The 18,269-nt window shown below is 36.1% G+C and overlaps 1 protein-coding gene across 2 annotated transcripts in view; it reads right to left on the bottom strand.

The window, feature by feature from the left end:
* LRRC4C (leucine rich repeat containing 4C) overlaps positions 1-18,269 on the bottom strand; it is a 424,916-nt gene that overhangs the window by 246,430 nt on the left and 160,217 nt on the right. Inside the window, exon 3 of one of the 2 annotated variants that reach the window (XM_060176576.1) lies at positions 14,080-14,177. The exons of the other annotated variant lie outside the window; for it this stretch is intronic. The gene's annotated coding sequence lies outside the window, so the exon portion shown is untranslated. The remainder of the gene's footprint in view (positions 1-14,079; positions 14,178-18,269) is intronic. 2 annotated transcript variants of the gene reach the window in all.

Raw genomic sequence — 18,269 nt, 5'->3', positions numbered from 1 at the left:
ATAGAAGAAAACTTCTCAGACCTGAACAACAGAAAGGACACTAACATTCAAGAGGCCCAGAGATTCCCAAACAGAATCAACCAAGACCTGAAGACACCAAGACACATCATAGTTACAATGAAAAGAAGTAAGGATCTTAAAGGATCCTAAAGGCTGCAAGAGAAAAACAAAAAGTCACATACAGGGAAAAACCCATAAGACTATCAGCAGACTTCTCCATTCAAACTCTAAAAGCCAGAAGAGAATGGCAAGATATCTATTGAGCCCTGAATGAAAAAGGGATCCTACCAAGGATAATATATCCTGCTGGACTTTCATTCAAACTAGATGGAGGGATCAAAACTTTCCTAGACAGACAACAGGTAAAGGAGGCAACTGTCACCAAGCCTTCCCTGAAAGAGGTTCAAAAAGACCTCTTATAAACAAGAACAAAACTATAATACTTACAATATATCAGAGCAAATAAAAAAATTGTTGAATAATGGCACTACAATACATTAAATCCATAATATCAATAAATGTCAATAGCTTAAACTCACCCATGAAAAGGCACAGAGTGGGAGGATGGATCAGAAAACATAACCCAACCATATGCTGCTTGCAAGAATCTCATCTGACCCAACAAGATAAACACAGACTTAAAGTGAAAGGATGGAAAACTATCATACAGGATAATGGACCACAAAAAAGGGCAGGAACAGCCATTCTCATCTCTGACACAATATAATTTAAATTAAATAAAGTAATAAAATAGGCAAGGACATTACATAATGATTAGGGGATCAATGAGCCAAGAAGACTTAACAATTATTAACATCTATGCACCCAGTGAGGGACCATCTAAATACATCAAACACATACTGAAAGAACAACAAAAATACATCAATAATAATACAATAGTGGGAGACTTTTACACACCACTCTCACACTTAGATCAACAAAGCAGAGAATCAACGAAGAAACAAGAGAATTAAATGAAGAGATTGACAGACTAGACATCTTGGACATTTTCAGAGTCCTTCACCCAAAAAAAACTGGAATACACATTCTTTTCAAATCCACAGAACACATACTCAAGAATATACCACATATTAGGCCACAAAGACAGCATCTACAAATTCAAGAGCATTGAAATCATCCCCAGTATCTTATCAGACCACACTGGAGTAAAGCTAACATTTAACAACAAATAGAAAATTACTAAAAGACACAGAATTTAGAAACTAAACAACATACTGCTTAAGAACCACTGGATCAGAGAGACACTCAAGCAAGAAAGTCAAATGTTCCTAGAAACAAATGAAAAAGAAGACACAAGCTATCAAAATAGTTGGGACACAGCTAAAGCAGTATTGAGAGGGAAACTCATAGCCATACAATCACATATTAAACAACAAGAGTAAGCTCAAATAAATGACCTTACTTCACACCTTTAGGACTTAGAGGACGTGGAAGAAAGGAACCCTAAAGCAACTAGAAGGACAGAAATCACTAAAATTAGAGCAGAAATAAACAACATCGAAAATAAGTGAAACATAAAAAAGATCAATGAAGCCAAATGCTGGTTCCTTGAAAAATTAAACAAGATTGACAAACCCCTAGCCAGACTCAGCAAAAAAAAAAAAAAAGAAAAAAAGGGAGAAGACTCAAATTAATAGAATTGTAAACGATAGAGGAGATATCACAACTTACACCACAGAAATCCAGAAAATCATGCAAAACTTCTATGAAGAAGTATATGCCACCAAGCTAGAAAATCTGGAAGAAATGGAAAAATTTCTAGAAACATGCCCTTCCAAAACTGAACCAAGAAGAACTACAAAACCTAAATACACCAATCATAGACAAAGAAATCGAAACTGTTATTAAGAACCTTCCCAACAACAAAAATTCTGGATCAGATGGCTTCACAAAAGAATTCTAGAAAACCTTCAGGAAACAGTTAATACCCATACTTCTCAAGCTTTTTAATAAGCTTGAAGAAACAGGAATACTCCCTTCCACCTTCTATGAAGCCAACATCACCCTGATACCAAAAGCAGATAGGGACACAGCAAAAAGGAAAAACTACAGACCTGTATCTCTGATGAGCATAGATTCTAAAATATTAAACAAGATCTTGGCCAACCGAATACAACAGTATATCAAAAAGATTGCTCATCACAACCAAGTGGGATTCATCCCAGGAATGCAAGGCTGGTTCAACATCCGTAAGTCAGTCAATGTCATTCATCACATCAATAAAAGCAAAGCCAAAGACCACATGATTATCTCAATAGATACAGAGAAAGCCTTAGACAAAATCCAAAACTCATTCATGCTCAAAACTCTATAAAAAATGAGAATAGACGGGAAATTCCTCAAGATAGTGGAATCCATATATAGCAAACCTACAGCCAACAACATTCTCAATGGACAGAAACTGAAAGCATTCTCCCTCAGATTGAGGACTAGACAGGGATGTCCACTATCACCATTACTCTTTAACATAGTATTGGAAGTTCTTGCCATAGCAATCAGGCAAGAGAAAAAAAAAATCAAAGGAATACAGATTGGAAGGGAAGAAGTCGAGCTCTCAATATTTGCAGATGATATGATAGTATACATAGAAAAACCTAAAGAATCCAGCAGAAAACGACTGGAAGTTATTAAGCAATATAGCAAGGTGTCAGGCTACAAAAATCAATGTACAAAAATCAGTGGCATTTCTTTATGCAAACACTAAATCTGAAGAAGAAGATATCCAGAAATCACTCCCATTCACTGTTGTAACAAAATAAAAAAAAAAAAAAACTAGGAATAAAACTGACTAAAGAAGTAAAAGACTTGTATACTGAAAACTATGAGTCACTATTCAAGGAAATAGAAACTGATACCAAGAAATGGAAAGACATCTCATGGTCATGGATTGGAAAAATAAATACCACCAAAATGAATATTCTCCCCAGAGCCATATACAAATTTAATGTGATACCCATCAAAGTTCCACCAAGCTTCTTTAAGAGAATAGAACAAAAACTACAATCATTTATCTGGAACCAGAAAACACCTAGAATTGCCAAAACCATCTTGAGGAAAAAAAACAGAAATGGAAGTATCACACTCCCAGATCTCAAACTATCTTATAAGGCCATCATCATCAAAACAGCCTGGTACTGGAACATAAATAGGCACACAGACCAGTGGAACAGAATTAAAAGCCCAGAATTAAACATCCACACCTTTGGACATCTAATCTTTGATAAGGGGCCCATGTTCAGTGGGGAAGCAATTACAGAAGCCAGACCTTCCACCTTCTGCAACCCACAATGACCTTGGATCCATACTCCCAGAGGGATAAAGAATAGGAAAGTTATCAGTGAGGGGGATGAGATATAGAGATCTAGTGGTGTGAATTGTGTGCAGTTGTACCCTGCCTATCCTACAGTTTTGTTAATGTCTCCTTTTTAAAATAAATAAATATATAAACAAAATAAAAATATTATCTTTATTTATTGGCTAGAGACAGCCAGGAGTCAAGAGAGAAGGGGGTGATAGAGAGGGAGAGAGACAGAGAGACACCTGCAGCCCTGTTTCACCATTTGTAAAGCTTTCCTCCTGCAGGTGAGGACCAGGAGCTCGAACTGGGGTCCTTGCGCATTGTAATACATGCGCTTAACCAGGTACATCACCCACCCAGCCCCTGAATTATCATTTTTACCTTATTTTTATTTTAAAAAAAGATTTTATTTCTTTACTCATCTATTTATTTATGAGAGATTCACAAAGAGAAAAACCAAAACACTTCTCATCTCTGGCTTACAGTGGTGCTGGGGATTGAATTTGATGATTCAGAGCCTCAAGCATGAATGCCTTTTGTATAACCATTATCCTGTCTTCCCAGGTCAGTTACTGTTATTTTCAACAACAACCACTAAGATAAATAAACATTAAAATATATTTTGTTCAGTAGTCTGAAGAACTGCCAAGGCTTACCATTTGAATCATACTGATTAGATTTTGATCCTACATGTGCGTTCTCTGAACACTGTTTTTTTGTTTGCTTCCAGGGTTATCTCTGGATTTGGTGCCTGCACTGCAAATCTACTGCTCCTGGATGCTCTTTTTTCCCTTTTTGTTGCCCTTTTTTGTTTATCGTTGTCGTTATTATTGTTGTTATTGCTGTTTTTGTTGGAATTGACAGAGAGAATTTGAGAGAGGAGGGGAAGACAGAGGGGGGAGAGAAAGACAGACACCTGCAGATCTGCTTCACTGCTTGTGAAGCAATCCCCCTGCAGGTGGGGAGCCTGGGGCTCGAACTGGGATTCTTGACAGGGATCCTTGATCTGGTCGTTTCCCTTCACGCTATGTGTGCTTAACCTACTGCGCAACCACCCAGCTCCCCCCTGAACACACTGTTTAGCTTCTTTCGTGCTCAGGTCTATCTTTGAAATGAAATAGAAAGAGTGATATGGGGATTCACTGAGATAATTCATGTGAAGTCACTCAATTCTAGATATAAATGTAGGAGCTTTTCCTCTATAACAATTGTAGTGACACGCATACTCTTCCAAGAACAGAAACATTCAAAACATCATAAAGGAAGATTTCCAGACATTTTACTACACTAACACAGACACTACCAAGGATATTGAGTAACAATAAAAATATAATTTCTAGAGGTGGTGAATAATTTTTTTGTTTTTGCATATGTGCAAAGGACATTTTATTTATGTTAAAGATAATAATTGTTACATGAAGCCACTGTTATGGTTAAACTAATATCCTAAGCGAAGGATTGAGTTAACAATATGGATGAAAAGGTAAGGCATTTAACTTGAATGTGTTTAGTACTTCAAAGATAATATTAATTAGGAGGGACACCTTTCCTTTTAGTTCCTAGAATCTTCTCTAGCTGGTGGAATACTCAGATTAACATTAGACATATTCATAGGAAAAAAAGAAAATAAAGAAAAAGAAAACATGTAAGGTCTGATAGATAGCACAGCATCAGCACTCAAGAATTACATGTCTTTATTAAACCTTTTGTTCTGCTTTAATCTTACTGATTTTCAGCCACCAAGTTGCAAATGCCATGATTCTGTCCTGAGTTCCCTGGGCAAATGACCTCACCATTGTGTTCCAGAGCCTCTCTTCTCTAGAGCTCTTCCCAACTAAGGATAGATGAAAACAGTCTGGGGGTATGGATGAACCTGCCAATACCCTAGTCCAACAGAGAAGAAATTATAAACTCCCACTCTATGCACCCTATAAAGAATTTTGGTCCAAACCCCCAGAAGGGGAGAAATGTTAGGGGAAGATAACTAGAAGGCTCTAAACTCCAATTCCATCACGATCCTGAGAGAGAAGAGAAAACAAAAGGAAGGACATCTGGAAATAATAATAACTGTAGGCTGTAGGTGTGACTTAGAAAAGAATAGGAGGCAGGACCATATCAAAACATAGTATATAAACTGAGACCTTAGGAGAACTGCAGTTTCCAATGGAGAAAATGGGGACACAGAACTCTGGGGGTGGGAAACATATGTATTTATACTTCTATTATCTTATAATTTGGTAAATCAATATTAAATAACAAATAAAAATACATAAAAAGAACAAAAGAGAACATAGGAATATATATATATATATATACATATATATATATATATACATATAGTTATAGAAATAATAGCCAACCCATATTTGTGACATTGGGAGAACTATTGCAGCTATCAATAGAGGGAATGGGGACACCAAACTCTGGTTGTGGAATTATACCCCTGTTTTCTCATAATTTTGTAAATCAATATTTAATTACTAATCAAATAAAAAAAGAAGTATATGTCTAAACTCCAGTGGCAAAGTGCATGCTCCACATGTGAAGTCCTAGGTTTGATGCCTGACCAGCCCCCAAAGTACTAGCTCAAAGAATTGCTTTAATAATGAAATATAAACAAAATTAACATGTGCAAATTTCATATATAAACCACATTTAGCACAGGAAATCTTATCATAGTTAAGATCATGGAATCTTGACTATTTTTTTTATCACATTCAACTGTTTTATTGAGAGGAGGCCCACATATTATATTAATTCACTCATTAACATTTACAATTCAAGTTCACTTGCCAGAACCATCAACCATATTATACCAGGTTTGAGCAGTGATATCTTCTCTGTATCTGTCTCTTTCTCTGCCTATCTCTATCAAATAAACAAACATTAAAAGAAACTCTTCATTAAAAATATACGAGAAATGCACATAGACCATTAATATTCCAAAGACCATGGAGAAAAATAGGGTTGAGTAAATGGAATACTTCAAGCATAGGAAAGGGGAGTTCTCATGATGAAGCAAGGAAAGTTCATATAATTAGCAACAGATATTCTGTAACTTCTGTAATTTACCTATATTTAATTTAATTTAATTTAATGTAATTTACCTATATTTAATTTAATTTAATTCTGTAATTTACCTGTATTTACCATATAGGTAAATTTCTCAGACAGGGTAACTTTAACAAAAAATATGAATTCTGGGAAATAACATCAATATTCATCACTCTGTGTAGATAATGGAATTTCATATGAATTTTCAGGGTATTGACTGACCCTTGCTCAAAATGATCTACATGTCAAGGTCACTTGTATTAGGAGAGACTATTCTAAACATCCTAGAGGTGAGGTAGGGGTGTCTATTTATTTATTTGAAGTGATTTTCCAACCAACAATTTGGTGTCATTCCTGAGTAAGTGCCTTTTTTCTACTTAGCTAACTTGTAGTACTGCAAACTTGTTTTATTACTCTGCAACTCACATATTTCATTTATTGAGAGCCAAATATCTGTCACACCAGAAGTAATCTTATTTTATTCTGCTACTGAGCAATACATATGTTAGTGCTTTCTCATTTAAATCATCCTTAATGTTCTTTTCAATCCACAGCCCAGGGAACATCAATGTATTTCACATTCTTCTTATTTAGTCCTATTTGTGCTATCAGCTGTTCTGTTTCCTCATGCCACAGATTTTTTATACCATATTGTTTGTAGTCATAGTGTGTTCCATCTACGACTTAAAACAATAGGTAACAGATAGTACCACTGTTAAAAATTTGGACAACTGGAGCCATAGCTCAACGCCATTTCAAAAACATGACATGTCTCCTCTGAAGGCACACACACATACACACACATACACTTTGTGATTCAACTTATTTTCACTTCAGTGTGTGTTTTAATGGGGATAAGCGATCATTTATTTATTTTGGTTTCAATTTTTATACTGATATTAACATTTATTTGTATCATATTTGAAAAAAACATAATATTGGGAGTCAGGCGGTAGTGCAGCGAGTTAAGCGCATGTGGTGCAAAGCACAAGAACCATGTAAGGATCCTGGTTCGAGCACCTACCCCCTGCAGGGGAGTAGCTTCACAGGCGGTGAAGCAGGTCTGCAGGTATCTATCTTTTTATCCCCCTATTCTCCATTTCTCTCTGTTGTATCCAACAATGACGACATCAATAACAACAATAATTACAACAATAAAACAACAAGGGCAACAAAAGGGAAAATAAATAAATAAATATTTAAAAAACATAATATCTATATAGGGGATGACACAAAAAATGGAAGACCATTCCTTATTCATGGAACAGAAAAATAAATATCATTAAAATGACTATCCTGGGGACTGGGTGGTAGCAGAGTGGATTAAGTGCATATGGGGCAAAGCACAAGGACTTGCATAAAGATCCTGGTTCAAGGCAATAGTTCCTCACCTACAGGGGTCACTTCACAAGCGGTGAAGCAGATCTTCAGATGTCTATCTTTCTCTTCTCCTCTCTGTCTTCCCTTCCTCTCTCAATTTCTCTCTGTCCTATCCAACAACAACAACAATAGCTACAACAGCAATAACAATAATGACTACCACAGGGGCAACAAAATGGTAAAAATGGCCTCCTGGAGTAGTGGATTCGTAGTGTAGGCACCGAGCCCCAGCAACAACTCTGGAGGAAAAAAAAAAAGACTGTCCTGTTAAAAGCAATTTGTAAATTCAATACAATGTTCATCATTTATCAAAATTTCAGTGGCATATTCAAAGAAATTGAGCAACTTATCCAAAAATTGAGGTGGAACTGTAAAAAAAAAAAAAAAGAAAGAAAAAAAAAATCACAAATAGCAAAAGCAGTCCTGAGGCAAAAGAAGAAAAATTAAGGCACATAATTCCCTGCCTTTAGATTATAGTACAAAGAAAAAGGAATTAAAACAGTGTATAACTGGAACAAAAACAGGTATTTGGAACAATAGAATAGCATAGAGAGCCCAGAACTAAATCTAAAAACATATAAGCACTTAAAGTATGACAAAGAGGCCAAAAACTATCCATTGGGGAAAAAAAGGTCTCTAACAAATAGTTCTGGGAGAACTGGGCTGCCACATGTAGAAAACTAAAACTAGTCCACCACTTAACAGCATGCACCAAAATTAGCAAAAAATGGAACAAAAATATTAGACCTAAAACAGTAAAACACATAGAACATAGTGATGAAACACTTTAGGACCTTAACTCAAAGATAAAAGACAATAAATAGGACTACATCAAATTAAAAAGCTTCTACACATGAAAAGAAAATAGGGAAAGATAAGTGTTGGAGGGAGCCGGGCGGTAGCGCAGTGGGTTAAGCGCAGGTGGTGCAAAGTGCAAGGACTGGCGTAAGGATGCGGGTTCAAGTCTCCAGCTCCCCACCTGCAGGGGAGTCACTTCACAGGCGGTGAAACAGGTCTGCAGGTGTCTATCTTTCACTCCCCTTTTCTGTCTTCCCCTCCTCTCTCCATTTCTCTCTGTCCTATCCAACAATGACGACATCTATAACAACAGCAATAACTACAACAACAATGAAAAACAACAAGAACAGCAAAAGGGAAAATATAAATATAAAAAAAGAGGATGTGGAGATAAAGGAACACACTTATACTACTGTTGAGAATGCAAATTAGTGCAGTCATTATGGAGAAGACTATAGAGACTCCTTAACCAAATAAAAAAGAAAATATCTTATGATTCAGCAAATTCAACTCTTAGGCACTTATCCCAAAGATATGGAAACACTAGAGACACCCCCACCCTGCATAGTTCATAGCTGCATTTCCCACATAGCCAAAATATGGAAGCAACCTAAATGCCCTTCAACAGATAATTGGATAAAGAAGTTATGGGACATATGCTCTATGGAGTACTACTAAGCAATAAAAAACAGATGGTATTGTGTTGTTTGAAATAAAATGGATGGAATTAGAGGAGATTATACTTAATGAAATAAGAAAGGAAGTGAAATACAACTATCAGGTAATTTCACTATTATATGGAATATAGAGACGTGAACACATGATTTAGAAAAATAGAAGTCAACCCATATCTAAGACTGTGGGAGAACTATGATGGTTATCATTGGGGAGTGTGTTGTAGGGATGCAGAACTTTGGTAGTGGAAGTGGTGGGGAGCTATATCCCTATTATAATATCATTAAACACTACTAAATAACTATGTCAGGGAAAATATTTAATACTTCAACTTCTTAAACAAAAATAAAAGAAAAAGCTATATTTTATTATTAAGATATTGCCTATACATATAAATGTATAAAATATGTGAATTATTGATAACAATTTTATAGTTTTCCATAACCCTATTTTAATTAATAATCCATTTTGATGCTACATATTAGAGCACCATCATTACTAATAAATGTAGAGTTTTATTACTTTGAAGGTCAATATTAGAAAAAACACTAAGTAAATGGATCAAGACTTTATTTTTGGTAAGATAGAAATAGACAGAGACTAGTAAGAAGGAAAACAAACAAACAAACAAACAAAACACCACAGCACTGAAAGTACCTCCAAAGTAGTAGAGTCAGGCTCAAACTTTGGTTTTAAACATGTCATGGCAGAACAGAAGCACTGCCCACGTCCAGATAAAATTTTATTATTATTATTATTGGCTCCAGGGTTATTGCTGAGTCTGTGTAGGTACTACGAATCCACTGCTCCTAGCTAACATTTTTTGCATTTTATTTGATATGATAGAGAGAAATTGAGACAGATGAGGGGAAATGGAGAGGGAAAAAGAAAGACACTTGCAACCCTGCTTCCACTGCTTGTGAAGCATCCCACTGCAGGTGGGTAGCTGGGTTTGAACATGAATTCCTATATGGATCCTTGAGCTTTCTACAACGTGCACTTATCCAGGAGCATCATCGCCTGGCCCACCAGATAAAACACTTTGCTGACCCTGTGCCCTTTACTATATATATAATAGAGCCAGAGAAATCAAGAGAGGAAAAGGGAGGGAGATAAGGAGAAAGAAAGACACTTGGAGCACTGTTTCACATTTGTAAGGCATCCCCCATGCAGGTAAGGGTTGGGGGTTTGAATCCTGGTTCTTGTTTTTTGTAATATGTACACTCAATCATATACACCATCAATCCATCAATGAGAACCCACCACACACACACACACACACACACACACACACACAGAGAGAGAGAGAGAGATAGCGAGAGAGAGAGAGATCCTCTATTTTTAAATACTTAGTTTTATTTTATAAAGCATTGATCCAATAATCATTCATGTACACATGTCTTCAGTCATTTGCTCACTGATTTCTTTAAGATAAATCTTAGAAAAAACATGGCACATTAAGAACAGGGACATTTAAAGACTTTTGATAACATGCCAGTTTGATCTCCAGAAGGGTTGCTTTATGTTACACTTTTAGTTTTTATAAAAGCTAGATTTCTTAAACCTTTTTTTTTTCACTATAGAGTGATTTAAACAGTTTTTAATATAAAGAGCAAAGAGGAAACATTCAATATAGAACTGAGATCTCCCTGAGTGGGATATAGCAGACTGATGGTGTAAAGATTTGTTAACCAGGGCTTGGTAGTAGGAGTATAGGTTATTTTTTTTCTATTACCAAGAACCCTATGAATCATATCTAATAACTACTTCAGTCACTACCAAATACAGAGGCAATCTGGTATGAAAAAAAAAACCATGTATTTTTCATCAGAAAATTCCATGTGATGAAAGAAAGCATCTTTTTAATTTTCTGTTTATCAGAGCAAGGATGGTGCTTCACCTGAAATTCTTTATCTTATTTTAGACATTTGCACATCTAATTTACCCATATGCTTCCAGAAATCAGTAGAACTCATTTTATTCCGCAAAAAACAAATAAACAAAAAACAATGCTAATTAGAAAAGAAGAGGCACCACAAGTGAACCTTGCAGAAATGTACTTTGTGTATATGAATAACAAACCTGACAAGGTGATTTGTAACTTAACTGGTTTCATCTTTTTTCCTATTTAACTAACTTTTAAATTTTCTAATGTATTTTATTATAATAAGAGAGATAATGAGAGAAGAGGGAAGAGAGAAAAAGGAGAAGAGACCAGAGAGCACTGCTCTGCTCTTCTAATGATGGTCCTGGGAATTGATCCTGAGACCTGGGTGCCTCAGGCATGAAAGTCTTCCACATAACCATTCTGATATTTTACTAGTTCCAAACTTTATAAATCTTAAGGCAAAACTTAAGTTAAAATGCTCTCACTATGTGCTGATCTTATTGTAGTTTATTATTGCCCAGAAACCAGATAATTCTGTATTTCTGAAATAAATTATTTAGGAAAAATATAACAGTTATGGATATAGGTTTCTCTTAAGCTACTTTTTTGGTTTTATAATATGTCAAAAGAATAGTATAATAACTTTATGTATATAGGAGAAACGGAGACATCTGTCATTGATTCATTCCAAAATAAAAGGGCAAACATGCATATTTTGGAAAGTAGTCTCATACATTTATAATTAATCCAATTATCTATTAAATAATTTATTCAAATAGCATTTACTAAATATCAACAGTGAGTGCATCTTTGCTTTAATTTAATTTGGAAACATTGCAAGACTTAAATTTGAATTCTGAATTGGAATATGCTTTTGTTTCTTTCTCATACAAGAAATTCTACTGAATTAAGGGTATATTTTATTTCTTTTAAAATCTTTGTTCTTATTTATTTGTTTCATCCTTGAGGATTCACTGTTCAGGGCTGACATTTTCAGATAGATAGATAGGTAGATAGGTGGATAGATGATAGATAGATAGATAGATAGATAGATAGGTAGATGATAGATAGATAGATAGATAGATAGATAGATAGATAGATAGATAGATAAGATAGACAGGCAGGCAGGCAGGCAGACATCAGATAGATAATTAACATCAGAAACAAAGCCTTCTTCAATGTGGTGAGGTCTGAACTCAGTCTTGGGTTTGATATACGGGCAAAGGATGTTACTATCTAGATGAGCTATTTTACTGGCTTTGAAATCTTTGCTTTAAATATTTATTTCAACCTCTCTCTCCCTCCCTCTTCTCTCTCTCTCTCTCTCTCTCTCTCTCTATATATATATATATATATATATATATATGTATATGTATCTTCAGTTTATCTCTAAGGCTTGGTGGTGCCTGCACAGCTTTAGCTGTTTGATAGAAGGTGGAAAAGGGTGAGAGAACAGATAAGAAGATGTCTTCAGCACTGCTACTCTTTTCATTAAACTTCCCTCTGCAGGTGGGGATCGAGGTCTTGAACCCAGATCCTCTCACATGATAACATGTACATTGCTGGGCAAGCCATATCCAGGCCTAATTTTTTTTAATGTGGTGCTGAAGATAGAACTCAGGTTTCTGTGTACACATTCTACCAGTTAATCACCTCTCTGACTCAGTTATTTTTTGTTATCATTAGAGAATGAGATAGATATATTATTTGTTATCATTAGAGAATGAGAAATAGTGAGAAAGACAATAAGAGAGAGGGGGTAGCGCCTAACTATTGCAACAACTGTGGAGTTCTGGTTCACTTTGTTTTTATCATGTGGTGCAAAGGATCTAATCCAGGATCTCACACATGCAAAGCAGGTGCACTACTCTAAATCACCTCTCATACTCAGTCTTTGTTCTATGAGTTCTTATATCAGACTGGAAAGATACCATAATGGTTATGCAAAAAGACTTTCATGCCAGAGGCTCTGAGATTTCAGGTTCAACCCCCAGTATCACCATAAGCCAGATATGAGCAATTGTCTCTCCTCTCTCTGTTTCTCTCTCTCTCTCTCTGTGTCTTTCCTTAGCAATAGCACATTAAAATAAGTAAGTAAATTATTTTAAGGGTCCTTCTTATTGTCAGATCTCTCTTATTCTTCAAAATCATTAGGGAAGGTGAAGTGGTAGCGCAGTGGGTTAAGTGTACATGGTGCGAAGTGCAGGGACCAACATAAAGATCCCGGTTCAAGCCCCACTTGTAGGGGGGTCGTTTCACAGGAGGTGAAGCAGGTCTGCAAGTGTCTGTCTTTCCTTTCCACTCTGTCTTAAAAATAAATAAATAAATAAATAAATAAATCACTAGGGAAGAATACTTATTTCCTATTTATATTTTTGTCTATGTAAAGAAAACTCTGCTATGTTATTTCTTCAGGTCATTTGAGTTGCTTCTTGGTGAACTTGGTGCTCAACTTTATCAGTTACAGCAGAGTGCTTGCAGATAGATCTTTTAAAATGCTTTGATTGACTTAGTATTGTTTACAATATTATACAATTTAACTCGATACTGTCACACCTATGAATATATATGTCTGTATAAGTCATCACCTCCACCACAAAAGTTCCTGTGCCATCCCACCAACTGGAATCCTCCATCTATCATCTATCTACAGGGAGTGTGTATGTGTATGTGTGTGTGTGTGCGTGTGTGTGTCTGTGTGTGTGTGTTGTTAGTTTCCAATTGTCCAGAACATCCTTGGACTAGACGAGCAAAATCTTTATCATATTAAGGTTAAATGTTAGGAATTTTTTTTTTTTTGCCAAACATGGAGACAGAATTCATTACCTAAATTGTGCCATTAATAACAAAGTGGCACCTGACTTTCCATTTGCCATTCTTTTGAATTATTAAACTATTTAGTTCTGAATCTGTGAAGTTGTAATGCAAATGCTAAGAAAATAGATCAGTGGGTCTCAGAACTAACCTTATCAAAGTTTCTCCGATAGGTCGTGATCTTTCTGAGAAAACTTGAAGAAGCTAAAGCAGTGCTCTGTATTTCTAAAGATGATATTTCTTTTACACCTGCAGAAAGACAACACAATGTATTTCAAAGTCATCCTTTATAAATGAAAAACAAGCAGGCTTAGAAATTTTTTTCTTGACAAAATTCTCTATAAAATTTAATTCATTTGAAAGTACATAATAGTTCCCTTTGTTATACACACACATGCTTTAGTTTATTCATCTCTAAATTTGCTAGTCATGTATTCCTTTGTCTGTATGCATTACATTGTATTATTATGATTATGGTACCATAGAATGAATCAAACCCTTACACATGTATACTACCAAGTAGCCTTCACAGTTCAAAACATTTTTTGTGTGTGTACATTGTAGAAGGAGAGGAAGAGAGAGAGAGAGAGGAAGAGGAAGAATAAAGATACCAATGCACCTCTGGATCATTCATGAATTTTTCTGTAGTAGTGTCCATATGGTTCTGGGATCCAACCCAGGATGTCTTCTATTGGTAAGGTGCACTGTCTATGTGTTGATCTATTTCCCAGCCCCACATGAATTTACTGAAAGGTGTCATATATATATTTCATTAAAATTTTTATATTACATATAAAATTACAATTCAATTTTATGGGAGGTAGTGGTTTACAGTATGTATAGTTGTGACACATGTGAAATTTCTCAGTTTTCTGCAATACACTCTCACCCCCATCCTAGGTCCTCCTCTATCACCATGCACCAGAACCTGAAAGCCCCCTACCCTCCCTTCCAGGGTCTTTTATTTTGATGCAATACAACAAATCAAGTCCAGGTTCTACTTTGTATTTCTGTTCTTACTTCTCAACTTCTGTCTATGAATGAGATCACCCCATATTCAATATTCTCTCTCTGGTTTTTATCACTTAACATAACTCCTGAAGCAACTTGGTGTGTATAGATTTCTGCATACAGTTGTAAGAAACTTCTTACTCTCACCAATTCTTTTGCCATGAGTGTAGGTTAATACTGATAATTTCAAATTTTTACTTCTCTTTTAAAGATTTTTTACTTCTTTACTCATTACATATGAGTTTCACATGAAGGTGAGAGGAGAAGAGAGGAGAGGAAAAAGAGTGAGATCAGGGAGAGAGAAGAGCCAGAGTAGCACTGAGAATGAGGTATTCGGGATGAAATCAGGAACCTCAAGCATTAAACTTGTGTTCTCTACCAGATGAACTACTTGCCCAACTAATATTTACTTGCTTCAGTTACAATAGTCAAATTAATATGAAAAACTCAAAAGGATACCAGACCTGAGTTTTAATCACCTTACATATGAGATAAAGGGCTGCATACACAGTCATATGTGACTTTTTCAAGCTCTAAGATATTTTCCTTCTAAGAAAATGATTTTATGTACATAGAGTAGCCACAAAGAATTTGTAGCAGAGGGGTCAGGTGGAGGTGTATCTGGTTGAGCATACATGTTACAATGTGCAAAGACCCAGGCTCAAGCCCCCTATCCCCACCTGTAGGAGGAAAGCTTCACAAATGGTGAAGCAGTGCTGCAGGTTGGCCTATCTATCTATCTATCTATCTATCTATCTATCTATCTATCTATCTATCTATCATCTATCTATCTATCAATCATCTCCCCCTTCCTCTCAGTTTCTGGTTATCTTTAGCCAATAAATAAATAAAGATAATAAAACAATTTTAAAAGTACTGGCAAAGCTTCCATGATTATGTAAAGCCGAAAAATGTGTTGTATATATTCAAGCCCTGATTTTTCTCTCTACTGAGAGTTGAGTTGCTTATGGGCAGGTGGCAATGAGGTGGTTGTAGTAAATAAATTTCAAATGTTTTTTTTTTCTTTTTTTTTAATAAATTTCAAATGTTGATTTGAAGAGCTACTGTAACACATAGAGTTTAGCGCACTTTATTTATTTGTAATATTCTTTATTTTTTTGCATAGAGATGGCTAGAAATTGATAAGGGATAGGAAGATAGAAAGGGAGAGAGAGAAAGACAATTGAATTCCTGCTTTATAGCTCTGGGAGCTTCCCAATTTCAGAACCTGGTCTCTGTACATGCTACTATACGTGCTCAGCTGGGTGTGCCACCACCCAGCCCCTACATTTCATTTTTAACTCACTTAATTCATAATCTTCAGGGACCTAATGGTAGATAGTTTGACTGTCTAGTCTTCTGGTATCCTAATGCCAAAGGGAAGAAGGTAGACTTCTGAAAGAATTGGAGAAACACTAGGCAACAAAGAGCAAGATAACTTATAGAACCTGGCACTATGTTATGATTGCTTTCTAACTCTGGGCATCTAGATTTAAGGAAAATTATACTCCTGGGTGAAATGTTCAAAAGAATTGTTGTATCATAGATAGTTGTCTTACAAAAGTAATAATTTCTAAAATTATGAATTGAGTGATAGCTGCAATCAATATTCACAAGAATAAAGTTTTAAAAATGACACTATTTTGGTTTCTGGAATATAAGACCACACCTTGACAAATGTATATACCACAGCATAGCTACTACATCACCACTTAATCAACCCTCTTTTTTCAATATTTATTTATTTACCCCCTTTTGTTGACCTTGTTTTATTGTTGTAGTTGTCACTATTGTTGTTACTAATGCTGTTGTTGTTAAATAGGACAGAGAGAAATGGAGAGAAGAGGGGAAGACAGGGGAGAGAAAGATAGACACCTGCAGACGTGCTTCACTGTTTGTGAAGTGATTTCCCTGCAGGTACGGAGCTGGGGGCTCGAACCGGGATCATTACGCCAGTCTTTGCATTTTGCCCCATGTGCGTTTAACCCGCTGAGCTACCACCCTACTCCCTCAATCAACCCTCTTTATCCATTCCTCTGAGCTTTTATTCCCTTCCTCTGTGGTAAACACTATTAGTAAGCATGAATTGAAGCTTAATTATCATATTTTTATTAGAATCATGAAAATGAACAACTTAGAGTCTATTTCTGACATCAAGAAAATCTCTGTATTATCTTACAAACATAATCATCATAACTATCTTCTAAATTTTTCAAATTATAAGTCTCATTATACAGATGAAGAAACTAAGATATGAGACATTTACTTAGAAAGAAAGATAACAGGAGCCAGGTGGTGACGCACCTGGTTGGGCACACACATTACAGTGCACAAGGACCTAGGTTCAAGCCCCTAGTGCCTACCTGCAGGGGGTAAACGTCACATGTGGTGAAGCAGGGCTGCAGGTGTCTTTCTGTCTCTTTCTCTCTCTATCTCCCCTTCCCTATCAATTTCTCTCTGTACCTATTCAATAATAAAAGTAAATAAAGGCATTTTTTAAAAAGAGAGGTAACTCCAGAGACTTCAGGTGTGGAATGACAACCCTTCAGCTTCATCAGTCGGGTGAGACCTTTCCTTTCATAGTATTCTCTAATTCCATTCCAGGTGGTCCACTCCCCAATAAAGTCCCCAAACCTAGATATAGCCCAGGTCCCCTGAGATAGAGCATAGGTTCACCCATGCCCATAAACTAGGGGAAATATATATACCTGAAAGTAGAAGTACACAAGAGCATGCAGGGAATACTCCCAACACTTCATCTGCACTATTACAGTCTTTAGGTCCATGATTGTTCAACAATTTGTTTGGCTTTGTATGTTAACTCTCTTTTCAGCCACCAGGTTCCGGATACTGACCGGACTTTCCTGGACAGATGATCACATCAATGTGTACTGGAGCGCCACTTCCTCAGAGCCCCACCCTACTAGGGAAAGAGAGAGACAGATTGGGAGTGTGGATCGACCAGTCAACGCCCATGTTCAGTGGGGAAGCAATTACAGAAGCCAGACCTTCCACCCTCTGCAACCCACAAAGACCCTGGATCCATACTCCCAGAGAGATAGAGAGTGGGAAGGTTATCAGGGGAGGGGGTGGGATATGGAGATCAGGTTATAGGAATTGTGAGGAATTGTACCCCTCTTATTCTATGGTTTTGTTAATGTCTCCTTTCTTAAATAAAAAAAAAGAGAGGTAACTAGTAAGTGACCAAATCAGTACAGTCAGTAGTTCTGTTATGACCTCAGGTCCCTCCTCTTTCTCCCTGTGCTATATATTCATATAGCACAAAGCTTGTTAACTATGCCAAGAGTCAATAAATACTCAGCTTCACTA

Source organism: Erinaceus europaeus, chromosome 17 (assembly GCF_950295315.1).
Source record: "Erinaceus europaeus chromosome 17, mEriEur2.1, whole genome shotgun sequence".
Lineage (NCBI taxonomy): Eukaryota > Metazoa > Chordata > Mammalia > Eulipotyphla > Erinaceidae > Erinaceus > Erinaceus europaeus.
The sequence above is the reverse complement of the archived record's forward strand: the minus strand, read 5'-3'. Positions and strand labels throughout refer to the sequence as shown.